General features: G+C 37.4%; 1 pseudogene; it reads right to left on the bottom strand.

The window, feature by feature from the left end:
* Positions 1 to 339: 339 nt before the first annotated feature.
* Positions 340 to 18,802, bottom strand: LOC109094268 (annotated as a pseudogene).
* Between the last annotated feature and the right edge of the window lie 641 nt (positions 18,803 to 19,443).

Here is a 19,443-nt window from a genome sequence, read left to right as displayed (position 1 = left end):
GCTCAAAAAATGACGCCAGTTTATACCCTATTCGTAAAAAGTGCCATTTTTTTTTAAAATAGAGCTTTTTGACTTTTTAGAGTAAGAATCTCTTTAAAGAGAAAATATTCTTATAGTAATCGAATAAAGCAATCATAAAATATATTTTATTTATGTTGGAAAGTCTTAAAATTAATTACAAAATCTCTGCAGCAAGAGTTTAAATGCATAGTTTACAAATGTTGATTCAAAACCAAAATTTGAGTGTTATGGTGGTGGAGCCACTAATAACATGAGATTAGCATTACAACAGATTCTAAAAAAAAAACAAAGTACCAGTAAAGAGAAAAAACGAGGAGAGAGGGAAAGGAGATCTTTTTAAGTGCTTTAGACTCGCATTAAAATACAACAGATGTTCAGTATGGCTACAATAGCTACAAAATGTTCTTGGGAGAAAACCAAACTCAAACAAACAGAAGAAACAAAACATCACTGCTTAACAGATAAACATATATAATAAACCCATTTTTTCCACTGGGAGACTAAGTGGACAAACAGCAAAAAAAAAAAACTATGTGGATAAGAGAGCATTTAACAAAAATAATGGAAACTGGTTAAAAAACAAATCACATTGCACACTGCACAAAATCCATTATTCAAAATGTAAAAGGCATTAAGCAACTTAATATCCCTCTATGAGAAGGCAATTGCATGTGCAGTGCTCACGATACAGGCAAGAGCAATCAAACACAGCCTGAATTCTGCAGGAATGCAAATGAAGACGCTTCGCAATACAGGACCTCGGGAAAACAGGTCAAAGTGAAAATACTACAAAACAACAGCACAACGCTACAGACATCCCATCACATCTTACTGTATGTACAATGAAACATTTGAACTTATTTTCCTAAAGGAATATTTTAAAATCCACCTTATATGAATTTCTTTCTTCTGTGGAACACAAAAGAAGGTATTTTGCAGAATGTCCGAGCTGCTCTTTTTCCATACAAAGAAAGTAGAAGATTTATAGGTCCAAAAAAGATACCAAAAGCACCATAAAGGTAATTTTATATGAAAAAGTCTAAAATTTCAGTATGTTCTTTGCACATAACAACTGTATAGCTCCAGAAAAAAGAAAAAAAAATATTAAACACAAATTTTGTTTTTTGTATGGTCAGGACATTCTGCAAAACATCTCATTTTTGTCATGCAGGTTTAAAACAACAGTACAAATTAATAATAACAAAAAACTACATAAATGTTAGCTGTTTGCACTCTTGTACTACAAAGGCAGCTATAAAAAGGAATAAAATGTCCCTATGCTTGATTTAAGCATACAGGCTGAAAATATTAACCCGACAGTACTAGAAAGTATGAGTAAACCATCAATATTTCATATGATCCTTTTTCCACTGGATCTGAATATAGATTCTAGATCTTATTATCTATGTTTGTTATATGTTAAAGGAATATTCTAGGTTAAATACAACTTAAGCTTGTATTTAAAACATTTACATTACATCAATTTAGGTTTTAAGGCAAATCATTTCTTGAAATGGAGTCAAAATAATTGCTCACAAATGCTGTCAAACGCAGAACAATCCTATAAATAGTTGAAGTTTTAGTTAGTAGCTGTTTTCGCCGGCAAAGGACAAAACATAGCCTTTAGAAACAATTAGCAAAATTGTTGCCAATTTTCTTTTTACTGGCAACAGACAACAAGACTAGAAGGCACCTCATTAGCATGAGTGTGAAAGAGCAGTTTCTTCTACTCCGATCAATTTATGTTAGGTATGAACATAGAGCTTTGTGAACTCTCGTACAATGTGGGTAATCGTACAATACCTGAGAGCTTAATTTGAGATGCTGAACAGTTCCTGTTTATATATATATATATATATATATATATATATATATATATATATATATATACATATATATATGTACACACACACACACACATCCCTTTGTATTTTTATCATTGCACTTTAAGTGGTCCTACAGGGAGGGACTAACAGAGCTCGGTTTCTGCAATTTGAATGTCAGCATTTAAGCCTTGTTCCAGTTTTGCATCTAATGCATGTCAGTTATAAATCATGGCTTGTTGATTTTAAGATTCTTAGAGGTAGAATTTTATATTGTGCAACATATGGGCATTATTTTCCTATACTGGTTTATAATTGGAGATGTAAAACTGGCAAACGCTCTACAAATACAACACACCGATACTGCATTGGCAACAAAAGAGGACTGCAAAGAGTGGCTGCAGTATTTGGTTCAGATAGTGATCTTTACTGCAGTTGTGCAATATTCAATTCTCTTTCAGAATACAAACTCCACTGGACTTGTTTGGGTATTCTATACAATGCCTGATCAGAAACACTACTTAACAATTAGTGGTAATGATTCTTTTAAATTGTACATTACATATGACACACACTATTGCGCAAAAGAAAAAAAGACTCCAAGGTGTTGTTGTTGTTTTTTTTTTTATGTTTCTGAAGAAGTCTATAATGCTCACTAGGGCTCACATTTATTACACTAAAATTAAAGCAAAAACAGTAAACTACACACTTAGTGCAACTTTATTTATTTTTTTGTTTTATGTATTTACTATAATGTGAACTCAAATATCTCTCTTGCCTTCAAAAACACATGGCAGTTCTGAATGAACATCAATGGAGAAAAATATATGGTTTAATCTACCAGCAGAGGTTAACTGGACCATGCTAACCAGCTACAACAAGGACAGACACTTCTGACTGGACATTACAAACAGCTTTGCCTTGTTGTCCAAGGTAGATTGCATTCTGCAGGGGGATTGAATCTTGCACAACACCGGGAAAGCTGACAAATACAGGAATGGTTTTGAGCATTTGGCCTGGGCTTTACAGCCAGCCATCCAGTTACGGTACACATCCAACCGATCTCCAGCAATCCAGCCATCCTAATGGTGGGATGAGGCTTTAAGCACTGAGCCAGTGCCGTTCCATTCCATTTTATGCTGTGTACGCTCCATTAGATTAATGGTGAATCGGCAGTCTATTGGAGTAAAGCAAGTCTTTGGGTTTTCCCACTCAACTGAAATCATTCCTAATGGCTTCCAGTCTTTCAGAGAGGAGGAAATGGTTTATATGAAAAGATTTGCATGATAAGCATGGCATATCTGGTGGTGTTACGGTAATGGTTCAATGGCGTTGGGGCGTGTCTGGAAACACGCTTCATTAGACAGTCGCCATCAAGCATTGCAACGTGGGCGACGCCAATCTGCCCTACTCAAAAATGTGCATCATGCTCAAAGCACCAGAAATGAGGGGGTTAATGATAGATGTCGTCACTTTAAAATGTGTTTTCCAGTGATGAGGGTCACATCAAGAACGTCCTGAATGTTACCCTCAATATTCATAAAGAGATCCAAAAATCAATGGAATGTCATTTTGCTACAAGCCTCCATGACTTATTTCTTCTGTGGAACACAAATGATGATATTTGTATCATGTTACTCAGAATGAAGATCCAATGTTGTTGACTTCCATTGCATGGACGTTCTCCAAAAGATTGTGTTCCTCAAAAAACAGAAAGACATGCAGGTTTGGAATGACTTGGTGGACTATCCCAAATAAACTTGACTTCTGCTGATTCTGATTGTAATCATTGCTTAAAGTGATTGTGTTCATGTGGCTCTCGAATAATAAAATGCTGTCAGGAACATATGTTTGAGGGTTGCACAGCTAGCTTTACAGCGTGATGCACTGAACTCAAGATGTAGACACAAACTGTGTCCCTGGGTGACATTAATTTAGTAAAATAAGCCAACTAGTTCACTTCTGTTCTGGATGGCTAGTAAACACGAATAGGAGCAGAAGCCCTAGTAAGTGCAGCTTGTTTTCATCTAAGTGCTGTTTATGTGGTCACGGAACAATTTAAACACATGGCAGTAAGTGCAGCATGAGGAAAGGTACAAGATAAAACAAAGGTCACCATTATCAAAATCACAAGGCAAAGAGGCGGTTTAGCTTGGCAAGGCAGGTTTGTTTGAGGACTTCCCAAACAAATGGCAAACACAAGCTGAGACGAGGTGAACTTGTTAGATTATGTACAAAACAATCCCTCTTCATCCAATTCAGAACAAAGATCTCGCTGTACAAACACACGGTGCCGACGTCACGTGAGAATCTCTTCTGCGTCTGATCGAAGTCTTAAGCTCCACAAGAAACAAAACACAAGGAAATTCAATCCGGATCCTAATCTAATGATCAAACAATGGACGTTTTACGATGAAATCCCATTTTGGCAGCTGTGCAGATCGACAGCCATCTGCTTTAGTCGCACTAGAGCCAATCCCTGAAGACCAGCGCATTAAAAAATAGAAACAAAAGATTTACTGATGTATCTGATGGCTTGATATACATCCCAAGGAATAGTATCAGTGACATCACATCATAATCTGCATTTATCAATCAAGAACATGAGGCAAAGATGAAGTGTTCTGGTCTTTGTCCCCCTCTTATATCTTCTGTGGGTCGGGTGAGAGAGGGCCGGGCGTGTTGGTGCCATCTAAATTATACACGGGAACAGAGAACTGCGCAGAACTCAGTACAGAAGGAAACTGATAAAAGGAAAAGAAACAGAATGAAAAAAACTGAAAGAATCCTTTTTGGAATATTGTGATTTTATTGTGAACATCTCAATGTGTCTAAAGGTGGTTTTACCAGTGTTGATTTCATTAACTGAAAGAAAAAAAATGATACTTTTGACCCATACAATGTATGTTTGGCTATTGCTAAAAATATATCTGTGCGACTTAAGACTGGTCTTGTGTTCTAGGGTCACATATACTACATCCCTAATCCTACCCAATAGCTAAATTTATAAACTACCTTACTAACTGTTCATAAGCAGCAAATTTGGAGTTTTAGGCAATAGTTGTAGTTAATGGTTTCTTAATAGTGAGACATGGACCTTAAAATAAAGTGTGACTACTATAAATATTAGATGAAAAAAATTTAACTTAAAAACTTGAATGAAAACTACATTAATATTGCCTGTAAGTACTAAAGTACTAAAATGACTAAAATTAAAAAATTATTTTTTTTATTAATTTAAAAGCTTAGTAACAATAAAAACTGATAAAATAAATAAAGCAAATTTGTAATGTTTTTCCAGGACCGTGGGAATCCTAAACAACTCAGTCTTTCTAAACCTTTAACAAAGAGATCACTCCCATTATATTCAACAAAGCTGTTTTCACTAAAAGCTCTGTATCGTGTTGCTTATAATTTTTGTCTTGCTCAAATCAGTGGAATTACGGGCTCGTTTGAGCACCAGCACCATTTCTGGGTGAAAAGGAATATCTGTTGTGCTCTCAGATGATGTGATTTGAATCCAAATCATAAAATGTGATTGTAGTTTTGAGGAGGTTGGGATCAAATTGTGTGAAAACAGCCTTTAACTTAGTAAACAATTTCAAGGGGCTCACCTGAAAGAGGGTATGCGTGCCCTGTCTCCGGGCGGGACTGTTGGGTGCCACCGGACTGAGTGTGCTCCAGAAATGGATATTTGACAGAAGTGGACTGGGTGTGAGCAGCATGGGTGTCTGCAACAAATGTGAACTTTTTCAGATCTTTATACAATATGACTCCAGCTTGTTTTCATTAAAGATGCCTTTCCAAATGCTCGTGGCACACTGCATTTGCAAGAGGCATAACCCTGAAATATAAATGTTTAATTAAAAGTGGCTTAATGAGACTTTAAGAAGCAATAAGAATTAATCACAGGGCAAGGGTGCTGCATTTCCCCAAAAACAATAAATAATAGATTTGAATTATAGTATATTTCATCTTTCATCTCGCTGAAGAGACAGCAGGAGGTTGATCCTCTGGGGCTGGCTGTATGAGTGCTCATAAATGCAAAGATTGTGCAGTCTTAACGAGGTGATCCATCAAAGCAGCATCCAGCTAAACCTCACCATATGATCAGCATCATGTAACAGCCAATGAGTGTCTTCCAGGCACATCATCAGCAGTTCGAGTGGTGCACTACTGCCCTCTACTGTCTCACAATTACATTAATGCAACCAAAAGGACTTCAATTAGACCTCATCATATTCCTGTTCAGGATAACCACACATTTTGAAAAAAAAAGTATATATTATATATATATATATATATATATATATATATATATAGATATATATATATATAATATATGTTGGTTGTAATTGGTCATTTTCTTTTAAACAACACAGCTTCAGAGAAGGTGATTTTTATTTTCATTGGTCTATTTTTTTTTTTTTTTTTTTTTTTAACAACAGCTTGCCTACATTAGCAAGCATATTACGCATTTTAAATTGTAGGCAATTTTATATTAATTAATAAAGACATAAGGCACCAACAGTAAATAACTGCACAAGAGGATATACTGTACTTTTAGTGAGACTGATAGATAATTTGACCAGACACGACATTTGCTGATGGTCTGATGATTCTAACAAATCAATGACAGAAAAAAAAAAAAACAGCATTGTCCATACGTGACGGGGAGGTCAGGAGGAGACTGACCTGCAGTAAGGCCGTAGGGAGGGATGGGCTGTACAGATTGAGAGGGCTGAGGTCAGAGCTGGTCACCACCAGCGTGGGCATCAACTCCAGGCCTTTGGGTTTCTTAGACTTTCCGCTGAGATTGCGCAGTGGAGATTCAGACACCTCAGACACTGGAACAATGTCCTTGGAAACAGAGGTGGGCTGGACCTGATAGATCAAGACAGGGAGAGAAAGATGGCCATGTTCTTCTGTTTGCGAGGTTCAATACACTGCAGAATTTTAATAGGATTGAGATGAACACTTTATCAGTATTTAAAACTGAATCTCATAAAGAATTGTTTTACAACAGCAACTCTCTGAATCAAAATACAGTCGAATCATGAGATGCCTAAAGATTCCTAATTCATTTTAAAATCTTCTTGTGCATGTTTCTGCTTCAGAAAAAAGCAAATGTGAAGTAAACACTCCTCAAAGCTGCTAGCTTATCTTCTAGGATTTGACACACCACCTTGCTTCCCACATGATTTATGTTTTATTGTATTTTCCCTGCTTAAGTAGGCATCAGCACTAAGTGTCATACCTGCAGCTGTAACTCTGAAGGCTGTGAGGAGAGGGACTCAATTTCACTGTCAATCACCAGCTCCTGGGAATCCGTCATCGGAGAAGAGGAGGGCGACTGGGAACGCGTGAGTGGTGATGAAGAGATTCTTGAGAGCGGGAAGCCCATCATGGCATTCTCTGAGGTGGGATTCTCCACAAATGCACACACTACATGTGAGACGCCGGCCTGTTTGGCCTCAGGTTCTGCCGGATCAGGCTGTGGGGCTTGGGCTTGTTGTGTCGGAAGTTCAGGCTTCCCTATAACAGACGGAGTGGTGTGTCTGCTCTGTGGCATGGCCCCAAATTTAATAACAGTGGGTGGCTGGGGCAACTCCTGGGCTGCCTTGTTCTCCATTAGCTTTTCTCCTGGATTTTCAACCTTAATGGATTTAAAAAGTTGCGTTCCCGACTGCAGAGAGGTCAACGTGAAGGATGTATACAAGCCAGAGTGGATATAGTCATTCCGACCAGACGATTTGGACTGACCCAATGTTCCTGCACCTCGGTCCGGGGCAGCTTTGCTGTCTTTATCCCTGGAGACATTTGCAGGTTTGTCAGAGAGGGGCAGAGGTCCGTTTGAGCCGCCGTCTGCACCCTCCATTCTGGCCATGACATCTCCCTTTAGGATATCAGGGTACGATACAAAACGATACACAAACTTCTGCCCGTTTACTTTTTTGATGATGTTCTGCAAGGAAAAAACAGAAAATCTGAAAAAATTCATGTTTATTTTAGTTGATGAATGACTTTGTCCTACATACAACTAAAAATATATCTAGGCAATCAACCAAACAAATCAACTAAAACATCTCGCATGTACATTTTTACAATCCAGTCTGTTGCATTCTTCTACGCTCTCTCACTTGGACTAAACAAAATAACATGCAATTAAGTAAATGAACCTGTGTTAAGAGACCAGAAAGAATGTGGAAAACAATACTTCTTGACCTGTGGTGCCAAAATGAGGCTTGAAAAGCTAGCGCACCAAACCCCCGGTTCCCACTCAAGAATCAACTCCTAGCGAGAGGCCATGACTTTCGTACTGCACTAACGGGCTCGGTGACCCTCTTGTTTCAGTTCAGAGTGACTTGATTGCGTGTTTACAACAACAAAACTGATGGAGGAGTGTGGGGGTGATGAGCAGCAATTATAATAAACACTGATTTAAATATTGAGCACAACAGTGTTTACCAGGGAAATCACTGGAAGATTATCTCATCCAATCTATAATTATTTTATCATTTATATTTTTTATAAAATATTATATTTGTATATAATTTTACATAATTTATTTAGAATTCATTTTTTGCATACATATATTTTAAACAGTTTAGCAGAGCATTCACACTGCTTTTTTCCCCACATACAATGAAGTGAAATAAACTGAACTGGAACTATCAAGCTCCATAATGACAAATGGATAAAAAAGAAAGACCACATAAAATGGCATAAATGTTGTACATACAGTTGTATGGACAACTTTTATGCCATTTTATGCGGTTTACACAGTTTTCCCCAATAATATTTTTCCATGTTAATTTAGACATATTTAAAAAAAAAAATATAATCTAAAGTATGTAATAACTTCAATGAAATTAACAGTTGATGAAAAAGCTGAATATTTAAAATGAAAAAGTTGCTATAATAGAGTGTAGACCTCTACTTTAAGCATTCAAGGCATTAATGTTTGCCTACAAAACCACCACTAGCTCTGCACCCCTTTACCTAAATGTATTACTTCAGACTTATGTGCCCTCTAGAAGCTTGCACTCTCCAAGTAAACATCGATTTATTGTGCCATCCCAAAGAGGCACAAAATCACTTTCACAGACTTAAAAAAAAAAGTCCTCTAACACTAGCTTGCTCTATTCTTTTTCTATTCTATTTGTTTTCTCTTTATTATATAATAAAAATAAAAAAACCTTGCTACGTGTACTGCATTAGGCCAACTGAGACTTGTTATAGCACTTGCATATCATTTCTCTTTTGTTGATTTTGATTGCTTCCATTGTCCTCATTTGTAAGTGGCCTCAGATACAAGCATCTGCTAAATCAAAACAATCAAAGGTTTTTATTTAGCACAGTGGCTAGATTAACAAGTAACCAGATGCCACATGATCTTATATTCCCTCACAGTTTAATAGTAATGACTTTCTTCACTGATAAAATAGATAACATCAGAAATACAACAACAAATGTAGATTCTACAGCGTCTAGTACTTCAGCTTCATTCATCTCACCCAAAGAAAAAATGCAGTGCTTTACAACTATAGGACAAGAAGAGCCAAATAAACTTATCACTGCATCTAAACCAACAACATGCCTATTAGATCCTGTACCCACTAAATTACTGAAAGAGTTGTTACCTGTAGCAGAAGAGCCGCTTCTCAATATTATCAACTCATCGTTATCTTTAGGCAAGGCAAGGCAAGTTTGTTTATATAGCACATTTCATACACAGTGGTAAATCAAAGTGCTTTACATAAAAGAAAAGAAAATAATAATAATAAAAATAATCACAACAATAAAACAAAAATTTTTAAAACTTTGAAAAGATTTAAAAGGTTTAAAATTAATTTAAAACAGTTAAGAATAGAAAATGATTATACAATTGCATAGTACTCATTCAATAAATGCACAGCTAAACAGGTGAGTTTTGAGTCTGCATTTTAATGTGACTAATGCTTTAGCTCAACTGATCTCTTCTGGAAGCTGGTTCCAACTGCGGGTGGCATAATAGCTAAAAGCAGACTCCCCTTGTTTTGTATGAACCCTTGGTATTTCTAACTGACTCGATCCTAATGATCTGAGTGGTCTGTTAGGTTTATATTCAGTGAGCATATCTACAATGTATTCAGGTCCTAGGCCATTGAGTGGTTTATAAACGAGTAAAAGTACTTTAAAATCAATCCTAAATGTAACTGGAAGCCAGTGTAAGGACCAGAGGGGTGGTGTGATATGCTCAGATTTTCTGCTGCTAGTCAGAATTCTGGCAGCAGCGTTCTGGATGAGCTGCAGCTGTCTAATGGTTTTCTTGGGAAGGCCGGTGAGGAGACCATTACAGTAGTCAACACTGCTGGTGATAAAAGCATAAACAATTTTCTCCAAATCTTGACTGGAAACAAAACATCTAATTCTTGCAATGTTTTTGAGATGATAGTATGCTGATTTAGTAACAGCTTTGACATGACTACTGAACCTAAGGTCTGTCTCCAGAATCACACCAAGATTCTTGACTTGATCTTTAGTTGTCAGACCCCTAGAGTCAAGGTTAGCATTGACCTTGAGAACTTCATCTTTTTTCCAAATGCAATGACTTCAGTTTTCTCCTTGTTTAACTGAAGAAAGTTCTGGCACATCCGGCTATTAATTCCATCAATGCATTGGCAGAGAGAGTCAATGGGGCTGTAGTCATTTGGAGATAAGGCTAGGTGAATCTGGGTGTCATCAGCATAGCTGTGATAGGCAATTTGGTTCTTTCTCATTATTTGACTTAGTGGGAGCTAGGGCTGGGCGATATATCGAATATTAGCGATAATATCGGAATAATTTTGGCACGTGCTCACTCCTCATTGCGGAAGCGCCGCCGCCGATGATCTGAAACCGCTAACAAGCTGGAGTTTAGCGATCTAATGAAAGTGTCGTTCAGCCGGTCTGTGTTCTGTCATGAGATCTCAACTGTATTGTTTGCGATTGTGATCGCTGAATAAATGCACTTACTCGACCGCTGATGTCTGAATAGAGAAACATAAGCCATTTGGAATTACTATTAGGGAATTTCACTGTTATATTTACCAGTTTTCAAAATATAGACAGAGAGAGTGCAAAAGTCTTTGGTATTCACACACATATATATATATATATATATATATATATATATATATATATATATATAAAACACAAAAAATGACACAAAACACACAACATATATATAAGAAATAGCTATGTGCTTCAGCAACTAGCTCCCCATCTAAGAGGATTTTTAGTGTCAGTGGGAACATAGTTTCATGCCACACAGCTTCTCTTAAAACCGCAGACAGTTGACAGACTTGTGTTCTTAGCTTAAAAAACTTGTAAAAAAAAAAAAAAAAAAAAAAAATTACATAAAATACTTATCCCAGTATAATTATTTTCCCCAGTTGCATAGTTTAAATTGTGAATTGCATGCACTAAAAAAGTTGACAGAATGCACTTTCTGTACTTGTTTTGCACTACTTCAGTTGCATATAGGCCTACATTTGTTCATTTAATAAAAAGCAGTAAGAGATCACTTGGTCTAGATTTTTTTTTTAACTGCTTAAATTAGCTTTTCAATCTAAATTGTTTTTGTTGTTGTCCGCATTTCATGGAGGTAGGGCTGTGCAATTAATCGAAAATAAACGGTTTCGGTTTCGATCTGTTAGATCGTTCGGCCACCAACGATTATAAAAATACAATAATTGAGATAAAACTATAATTGCGCCCCATTCCGCTCCCTTTTGCAGCGCTGCGCTTTAGACTTGTGCCGGTATTCGGTAATGCGATATATCGCGGTAATTAATATGCACGATATTGTTATCATGGGCACTTCCAAATACCGAGAATAATTATATATTACAAATTATTCAGAATTTTAAATGCATTTTAAGAATACTTTTCCCATCAACTGGTCAAAATGCACAACGCCTGTATGCTGCTTTAAAGACCCGTGTGAACTCTGATGTAAACAAGCACGCACAAGAAGCACATGGAGGAACACGTGAGAGACGCGCTGAATGAAAGCACATTCACTCTCTGACAGCAGATGGCGCTAAACTGCAGAAACTGCAGCCCTTACCCTGGAAACCCCATAAATAAAAACAGCTGCTCCTTTCTAAACATTTAAATAATATAAAATAATATTTATATATTTCCATATTTTTTTTTCTATTTTAATCTGGACTATAACATGTCCTAGATATTGTTTGAAAGTGTTTTGATTCTTTATTGTTCATTAACACTTTACATTAGGGCTTCATTAGTTAAACTGCCAATGAAAAATTCTTCTGAACATTCATTAATCTTAGGTATTCCAATATTTAATAACACATTGTTAAAATCGAAAGTTGCAGCTGTGTTATTTAATGATCTATCATGAGCTAAGACTTGTATTTTTTAACAAAGATTAGTAACTTCTGTAGCAAATGTAGCTATTGCTCATTGTGAATGTTAATGCATTAACCAAGGTTAACTAATGAGGTCTTATTGTAAAGTGATACCTATGGGTCTTTAAAGTTCTTTTGCACTTTAATCGGTTGTAAAATTTTTAACTTTAAATATATTTTTTGTATTGCTTTATTGTATTTAAATGTTCAGTTATTTTTGTTATAAGAAAAAAAGTTATTTAACCTGTTATACTGTATTATGACCACTTTTTTTAAAACTTAATTTCAATACCGTGATAATACCGCATACCGTGGTAAAACATGATCAATTAATCGCAACATGAAAATTTGATACCGGCATATCCCTACTGCGCTTTCATTCCTCCATAAAAGCCCAATTTCCTGTGTAAATCAGTAAAATCATGTAACATGACATTTGCACGGCTCTTAAAGTGACAGCGGGCTATTTTCCTGCTGCGACTGTGTGCTTATTAATTAAACAACAAAAGACAAATTCAAAAATCACACACTGCTCTTGAGTGAAGGATTTTTGTAGCTTTAAGAAACTTTAATTCTTACAGTGAAGACTGCTGTTTTATTTTACATTTGATTATTCATTTCTGTAGTAGGCTGTAAACTGCTTGAGACTTGCATAAAAAAAAAACATTAAAGCACAGTTTGTTTCATTTGTATCTTTTTATTCTATTGTATTTGTCCTTTGCTTTTTTATTACTGACAGTTTAATTATTTTCAATAATTTTGAGGACTTTTTGTTTGTTTGTTTGAAATTCCGCTGGTCTCTACAATGTAGATGTCATAACAAACTTTATTACAGAAAAAACATATTTGATATGTATCATTTTCTAATTAATAAATTACTCATATAAAGTTTTGGTCATATGGCCCCCTTATAATCGTGTTAAATAATCATGATTACAATATTGACCAAAATAATCGTGATTATGATTTGTGCCATAATCGAGCAGCCCTACATGGATATCCGGAGTATGTTTGCTTCTCAGGCTGCCTGTGGCTCTCACACGGACATTGATATCTATACCTCCTCTGTACTGACTTACATCAACACCACCATTGACAGAGTTACATCAGAAATACAGATCACAACATACCCTAATCAGAAGCCATGGATGAACAAGGAGGTGCGAATTCTGCTGAAAGCCCGCAACACTGCCTTCAGGTCAGATGACGCTCAGGCCTACAGTAAATCCAGGGCTAACCTGAAAAGGGGCATCAAAAAGGCCAAGTACTGCTACAAGCTGAAGGTAGAGGAACACTTTTACAACTCTGACCCCCGACGCATGTGGCAGGGCATCCAGGCCATCAGTGACTACAAGCCAAGCAACTCCACTCCAACGGTCACGGACGTCTCCTTCCTTAACGAGCTAAATGACTTTTATGCTCGCTTCAACAGCGACAGCAAGGAGACGCCCACCAAAACCACACATTCAGCAGATCACCAACCTCTCAAACTCACCTCCACAGATGTCCACACTGCATTAAGCCGGATCAACGCACACAAGCATCCATTCCCCCACTGCATTCCTGGACGTGTGCTTAGAGCATGTGCAGAGCAGCTTGCAGGGGTCTTCACAGACATTTTCAACCTGTCCCTCACCCAAGCAACTGTGCCAACATGTTTTAAGTCCACATCCATTGTGCCAGTACCGAAACACTCCTCCCCGATGTGCTTAAATGACTACCGCCCCGTAGCACTCACACCCATCATTATGAAGTGCTTTGAGCGACTGGTCCTAGCACACCTCAAAGACTGCCTCCCACCCACACGGGACCCTCATCAATTTGCCTACCGCAGAAACAGGAGCACAGAGGATGCAGTATGCACAGTGCTGCACTCTGCACTCACACACCTGGACAAAAACAACACATATCTACGGATGTTGTTTGTTGACTTCAGCTTAGCATTTAACACCGTCATTCCCTCCAAGCTGACCACAAAACTTGGAGACCTGGACATTAACACCTCCCTCTGCAACTGGATCATGGACTTTCTGACCAACAGGCCTCAGCATGTTCGGTCAGGCCACACCCACTCCACCACCATCACACTTAACACCGGCGTACCACAGGGCTGTGTGCTGAGCCCATTCCTCTACTCCCTCTACACCCACGACTGCAAGCCTGTGCATGGATCAAACTCCATCATTAAGTTTGCAGACGACACCACGGTGATTGGCCTCATCAGTGACAACGATGAGACTGCCTACAGGGAGGAGGTTCAGCACCTGGCCACATGGTGCGCTGACAATAACCTGCTTCTTAACACCAGTAAAACAAAGGAGCTCATTGTGGACTTCAGGAAGAAGAAAGGAAGCACGCATGACCCCATCCACATTAACGGGTTGGTTGTTGAACGTGTCTCCAGCTTCAAGTTCCTGGGAACCACCATCACGGAGGACCTGTCCTGGACCACAAACACCTCCAGCCTGGTCAAGAAGGCTCACCAACGCCTCTTCTTCCTCAGAACACTGAAGAAGAACCAGCTGTCTTCAGCCATAGTGGTGAACATATAAAAATATACCATCGAGAGCATCCTGACCAGCTGCATCACAGTCTGGTATGGGAACTGCACGGTGGCTGACCGCAAAGCACTGCAGAGGGTGGTGAAAACTGCCCAACGCATCACAGGAACACCACTTCCTGCTATTGAGGACATCCAGAGGAAACACTGTCTACGTCGAGCTCGCAGCATTCTTAAGGACTCCTCTCACCCTGACCATAGACTGTTTAACCTCCTGCCCTCCGGGAGGCGCTTCAGGAGCCTCCAGACAAGGACCAGCAGATCCAGGAACAGCTTTTTCCCTACAGCTGTCTCCTTGCTGAACTCTGCCCTCTGACACCCCCCCACACCATACACACAGACTCCTCCCCCACTTCATCACTACATCTGACTGATTTATTTATTTATTTATTTACAACAAGCAAAAACAGAAAACATGCTATTACTTGCACTACTGTCTGTTCATCCAGGAACACTGAATAACCCATTTGCACACTGGAATATTTTCTATGCACTTTACTTTCCATTGCAATAGTGTAAATTGTTCATATGTTCATAGTTCTGCCTATAGTGTACATACACTTCACATATTTCATCTGTATAATATGTTCATAGTACACCTATCTGTATATCATGCTGATAGTATTTAAAATCTGTAAATTTTGTCCATAATACATACCTGTATAGTTATTGTACATATTGTAGACCTTGTATATTCTGTACTTACTGCTTATTGCACTTCTGGTTAGATGCTAACTGCATTTCGTTGCCTTGTACCTTACATGTGCAGTGACAATAAAGTTGAATCTAATCTAATCTAATATCCACTTAGACTTTAGGTCACATCCCAAAACCATTTAAGCTGGTTGTTATTAACCCTCTCATTAAGAAACCACAAGTAGATCCTAGTGAACTGGCAAATTACAGACACATTTCAAATCTTCCGTTTATGTCAAAACTTTCAGAAAAGGTTGTGTCTGCTCAATTGTGCTCCTTCTTGCAAAAAAAAAAAAAAAAAAAAAAAAAAAAAGATCTGAAGGATTTCAGGCAGGTTTCAGACCCCACCATAGAACAGAAACTGCACTTTCTAATATTACAAATGACTTGCTTCTTGCGTCAGACCAAGGCTGCGCCTCATTGCTAGTTTTACTTGATCTAAGTGCTGCGTTTGACACCATAGATCATGACATACTCATAGATTGATTACAAAACTATACGGGTATTCAAGGGTAGGCCTTATGATGGTTTAGATCCAATCTGTCCGATCGCTACCACTTTGTTTATTTAAACGGGGAGTCATCTCATCCATCACCAGTAAAGTATGGAGTGCCACAAGGATCTGTCCTAGCTCCTCTGCTATTTTCAATATACATGTTGCCCCTTGGTAATATCATTAGAAAATATAATCACGGAAGGCATGACTATCTACGAAAACTGAAAAAAATGTTACTCTGCTCCTCATAACAGCTTTAAAAGACTTGGAATATTGATCACAAGTTGTATAGACCACATTTATGATGGTATTTTGACATTTTGACAAATCCCATCCACATCTTACACATTCTTCAAAACATCAAAAAAGTTTGGACCAACATGAAGGTGAGTGAATAAAAAGCTGCTGACTGCTGAGATGTTTCAAGTGCTTGATGACAATACACACCTTGTCGTAGTAGTAACGCAGAGCCCGGCTGAGTTTGTCGTAGTTCATGCTGGGTTTGTTTTTGCGGGCGCCCCATAATCTAGCCACCTCCTCCGCCTGCAACAGTTTGAACTCTCCATCCTCATTGGTCCAGCAGATGAGCTGGTCATTGCTGGGATCCAACAGAAGCTGCAGCAGGAACTGCCACAGGGTGACTGAGCTGTCCATGTCTTCTCTATTCGCTGACGTTACAGGATCCTGTTCGTGCTCACAGCCTGACGGACACGTCACGGCATATTATGGCAAATATCCTGACAGAGGCTGAAATCAAAATCAAGATGCAATTACATCATTTAAATGGGTGCAAATAAATGCCACTGAGTGACATGACCAGCATAATCCACTTATTCTATGAACCTTATAACCTAAAAGACCAAACATAGAACATCAATTCAAAAACATGGTAAATATGTGCACCATATTAAATACCAAATGGTACTGGACTTCAGCGTAATCCTGGCAATGCAGAGAGTGCAGGACAACGGTGTGTGTGTAAGCAGCTTAAATTAAAACTAAATCTGTCTTGACTCATCCGATATCCAGCTGGTAGTTGCCAAAGAGAGTGAAAAAAGTCTCCCACATACAATCTGACAGAACAGAACACACAAATATAGAAACACAGAGGCGAGACATGACAGCTTTCCCCAGACTGTAGGAGACGACGTCTGGGAATTTTAAACAAAGAGTTCAGAACAAAATGAAGCTAGAAATCTTAACCAATTAAATAAATAAATTATATATATAAAGCTCAAAATTGTGGCCTGTTGCATGATGATAGTGTTTGCATACTGTAAATGTGACACTTGTGCATCCTTAATATAATGGGAAAAATTAGATGAAATTAGAAATTAGATTTTAAAAAATTTGATTTCTTTATTAAAGATTTAAATGACCCTAGATTTTTACATAATTACACGTTTAAGTTCAAAATGAACTTAATTTCAGTGTAATGGTGCATGTTGCCATCATATACACCTATATGGATATTTACTATAAACACTAAACTTACACCTGATTGGTTTTGATCCTAGATGTCATCTTATAATGAATATTTCTTATTTCCATACAGAATATTATATAATCCTTTAAATTGACACACACACACACACACACCTTTGTTTGAGCTTAACTTAATATTCCAGGACCCAAGGTTGGCAAAACTCTGACAATAAATCCTAAATGTGTATTTATATATATAAATAATAATAAAAAAAAAAAAAAAAAAAAAAAAAAAAAATATATATATATATATATATATATATATATATATATATATATATATATATATATATATTGAATACATATATATTGAATATTGTTATATTGGAGTAATGCAAAACCAGCACAATTCAACCACATTTAACAGCCCAGACGGGTCAAAGTACATGATTTATCATTCGTTTTGGTTTTCAAATTCTTCTACAATACTTAATAGGTTAACAAATTACACAGTGATTGAAAACATACTCGAATGTCCCAAAAATGTTAAACTGCAACCTGTTAGAACATGAGTTTCGTTCGTTAGCATCGAGCTAATGTCTGTCAGACTCACCTGAGAAGCTTTTTGCTCTCCAGACTCGGTCGGATTCCGACGGATTAAAGCCAAATAAAAATAAACAATAAAGAAAAGAAAAAACACTGACTGTTTTCTTGTATGTTTACATCGTGTAAAAAGATTTTGGGGTCAGCTAGCACAGCGTGCTAGTCTGCTAGCTAACGGAGTCTTAGCAAACTTTAGACTCATTAAACAAACATGAGCTGATATAAATTTGAATATTTAAAGCGGTTTTATGCCTTATTTACAATGAGAGCGACAAAAAAACAAAAACTAGGCAGAGATGGAGAAATGGATACACTACAGTCTCTGCATCTCACGCAAGTTACTCATATTTTTAGCTGCAACCACAATAATACAAAAACAGGAAGCAACAAGCCCACCAGACTAAACACTTTCACTCCAACAGCGCTCAGTAAAACTCCAGAACAAAGCTTCAGATTTTATGAATCTGTAAGAAATGAGGTCCATTCAGTTTGAATAGCGTTAAAATCCTTACTGAAGACGCAAGTTGAGCTGCATGAAAAATGCTGTGAAGCCAGTGAAAGCATGTCGATCATCTCATGATGGACCCTCTCATTTCATTTATGACCATATTAAAATACTATAAATGTAAAATGCTACTCCTTGTTCAAAAGAAACTCAAATTGAAATGTTAAAAATTAAATATTAAATAACATCCGTTCAATTTGAGTGCACTTTGACATTTAGGCTAGATAAGAAATGAGGACAGATGATTGACAGACAGACAGATAAGAGACTTACCCCCAGCTGCACTTTATTTTACAGTATGTGTACTTACATACTTAAGGTGAACCTACAATGTACTTATCTAAGAAAGTACAGGTGATATAAGGTAACTACATGGGTTAAGGTTAGCTTTAGGCGTAGGTTCAGGCTTAGTGCCTAGTTACTACCTAGTTATTGTAATTTCTATAATAAGTACATCGTATGTACATGAGAAACAGGACTGTAAAATAAAGTGCTACCGACAAGGCTTAAGCCTAGTCCCCGACTGAAATGTAAGTCTGAGCTGTTTCATCTGAAAGAAACTTGCACTGATTGATCTTGAAATATGTCAAGTGCCCTTGTTTTATCTCAAGATGCACACCACCAGTAATGTTTTTTTTTTTTTTTTTTCTAAGGCATGTTTATAAAAATTACTTTAAAATCCTAATTTAACTATGGCCCAGTCCTGGCTTAAGCTAAGCCCCGTCTGTGAAACCAGGCCTGTGTGTTCTTTAAATATACAGCAGGACTATATAAGTGGAGTGCAAAATGTAAAAGAAGATTAAACATGATGAAGAGCTCAGAAAAACAAATTGAGTCATAAACTATAGCATTCCCATTATACCAAAACAAAACGTTTTTATCTACAACTGTCAACAACCCATACACTACATAGC

This window comes from Cyprinus carpio, chromosome B11, assembly GCF_018340385.1.
Source record: "Cyprinus carpio isolate SPL01 chromosome B11, ASM1834038v1, whole genome shotgun sequence".
Classification (NCBI taxonomy): domain Eukaryota; kingdom Metazoa; phylum Chordata; class Actinopteri; order Cypriniformes; family Cyprinidae; genus Cyprinus; species Cyprinus carpio.
The sequence above is the reverse complement of the archived record's forward strand: the minus strand, read 5'-3'. Positions and strand labels throughout refer to the sequence as shown.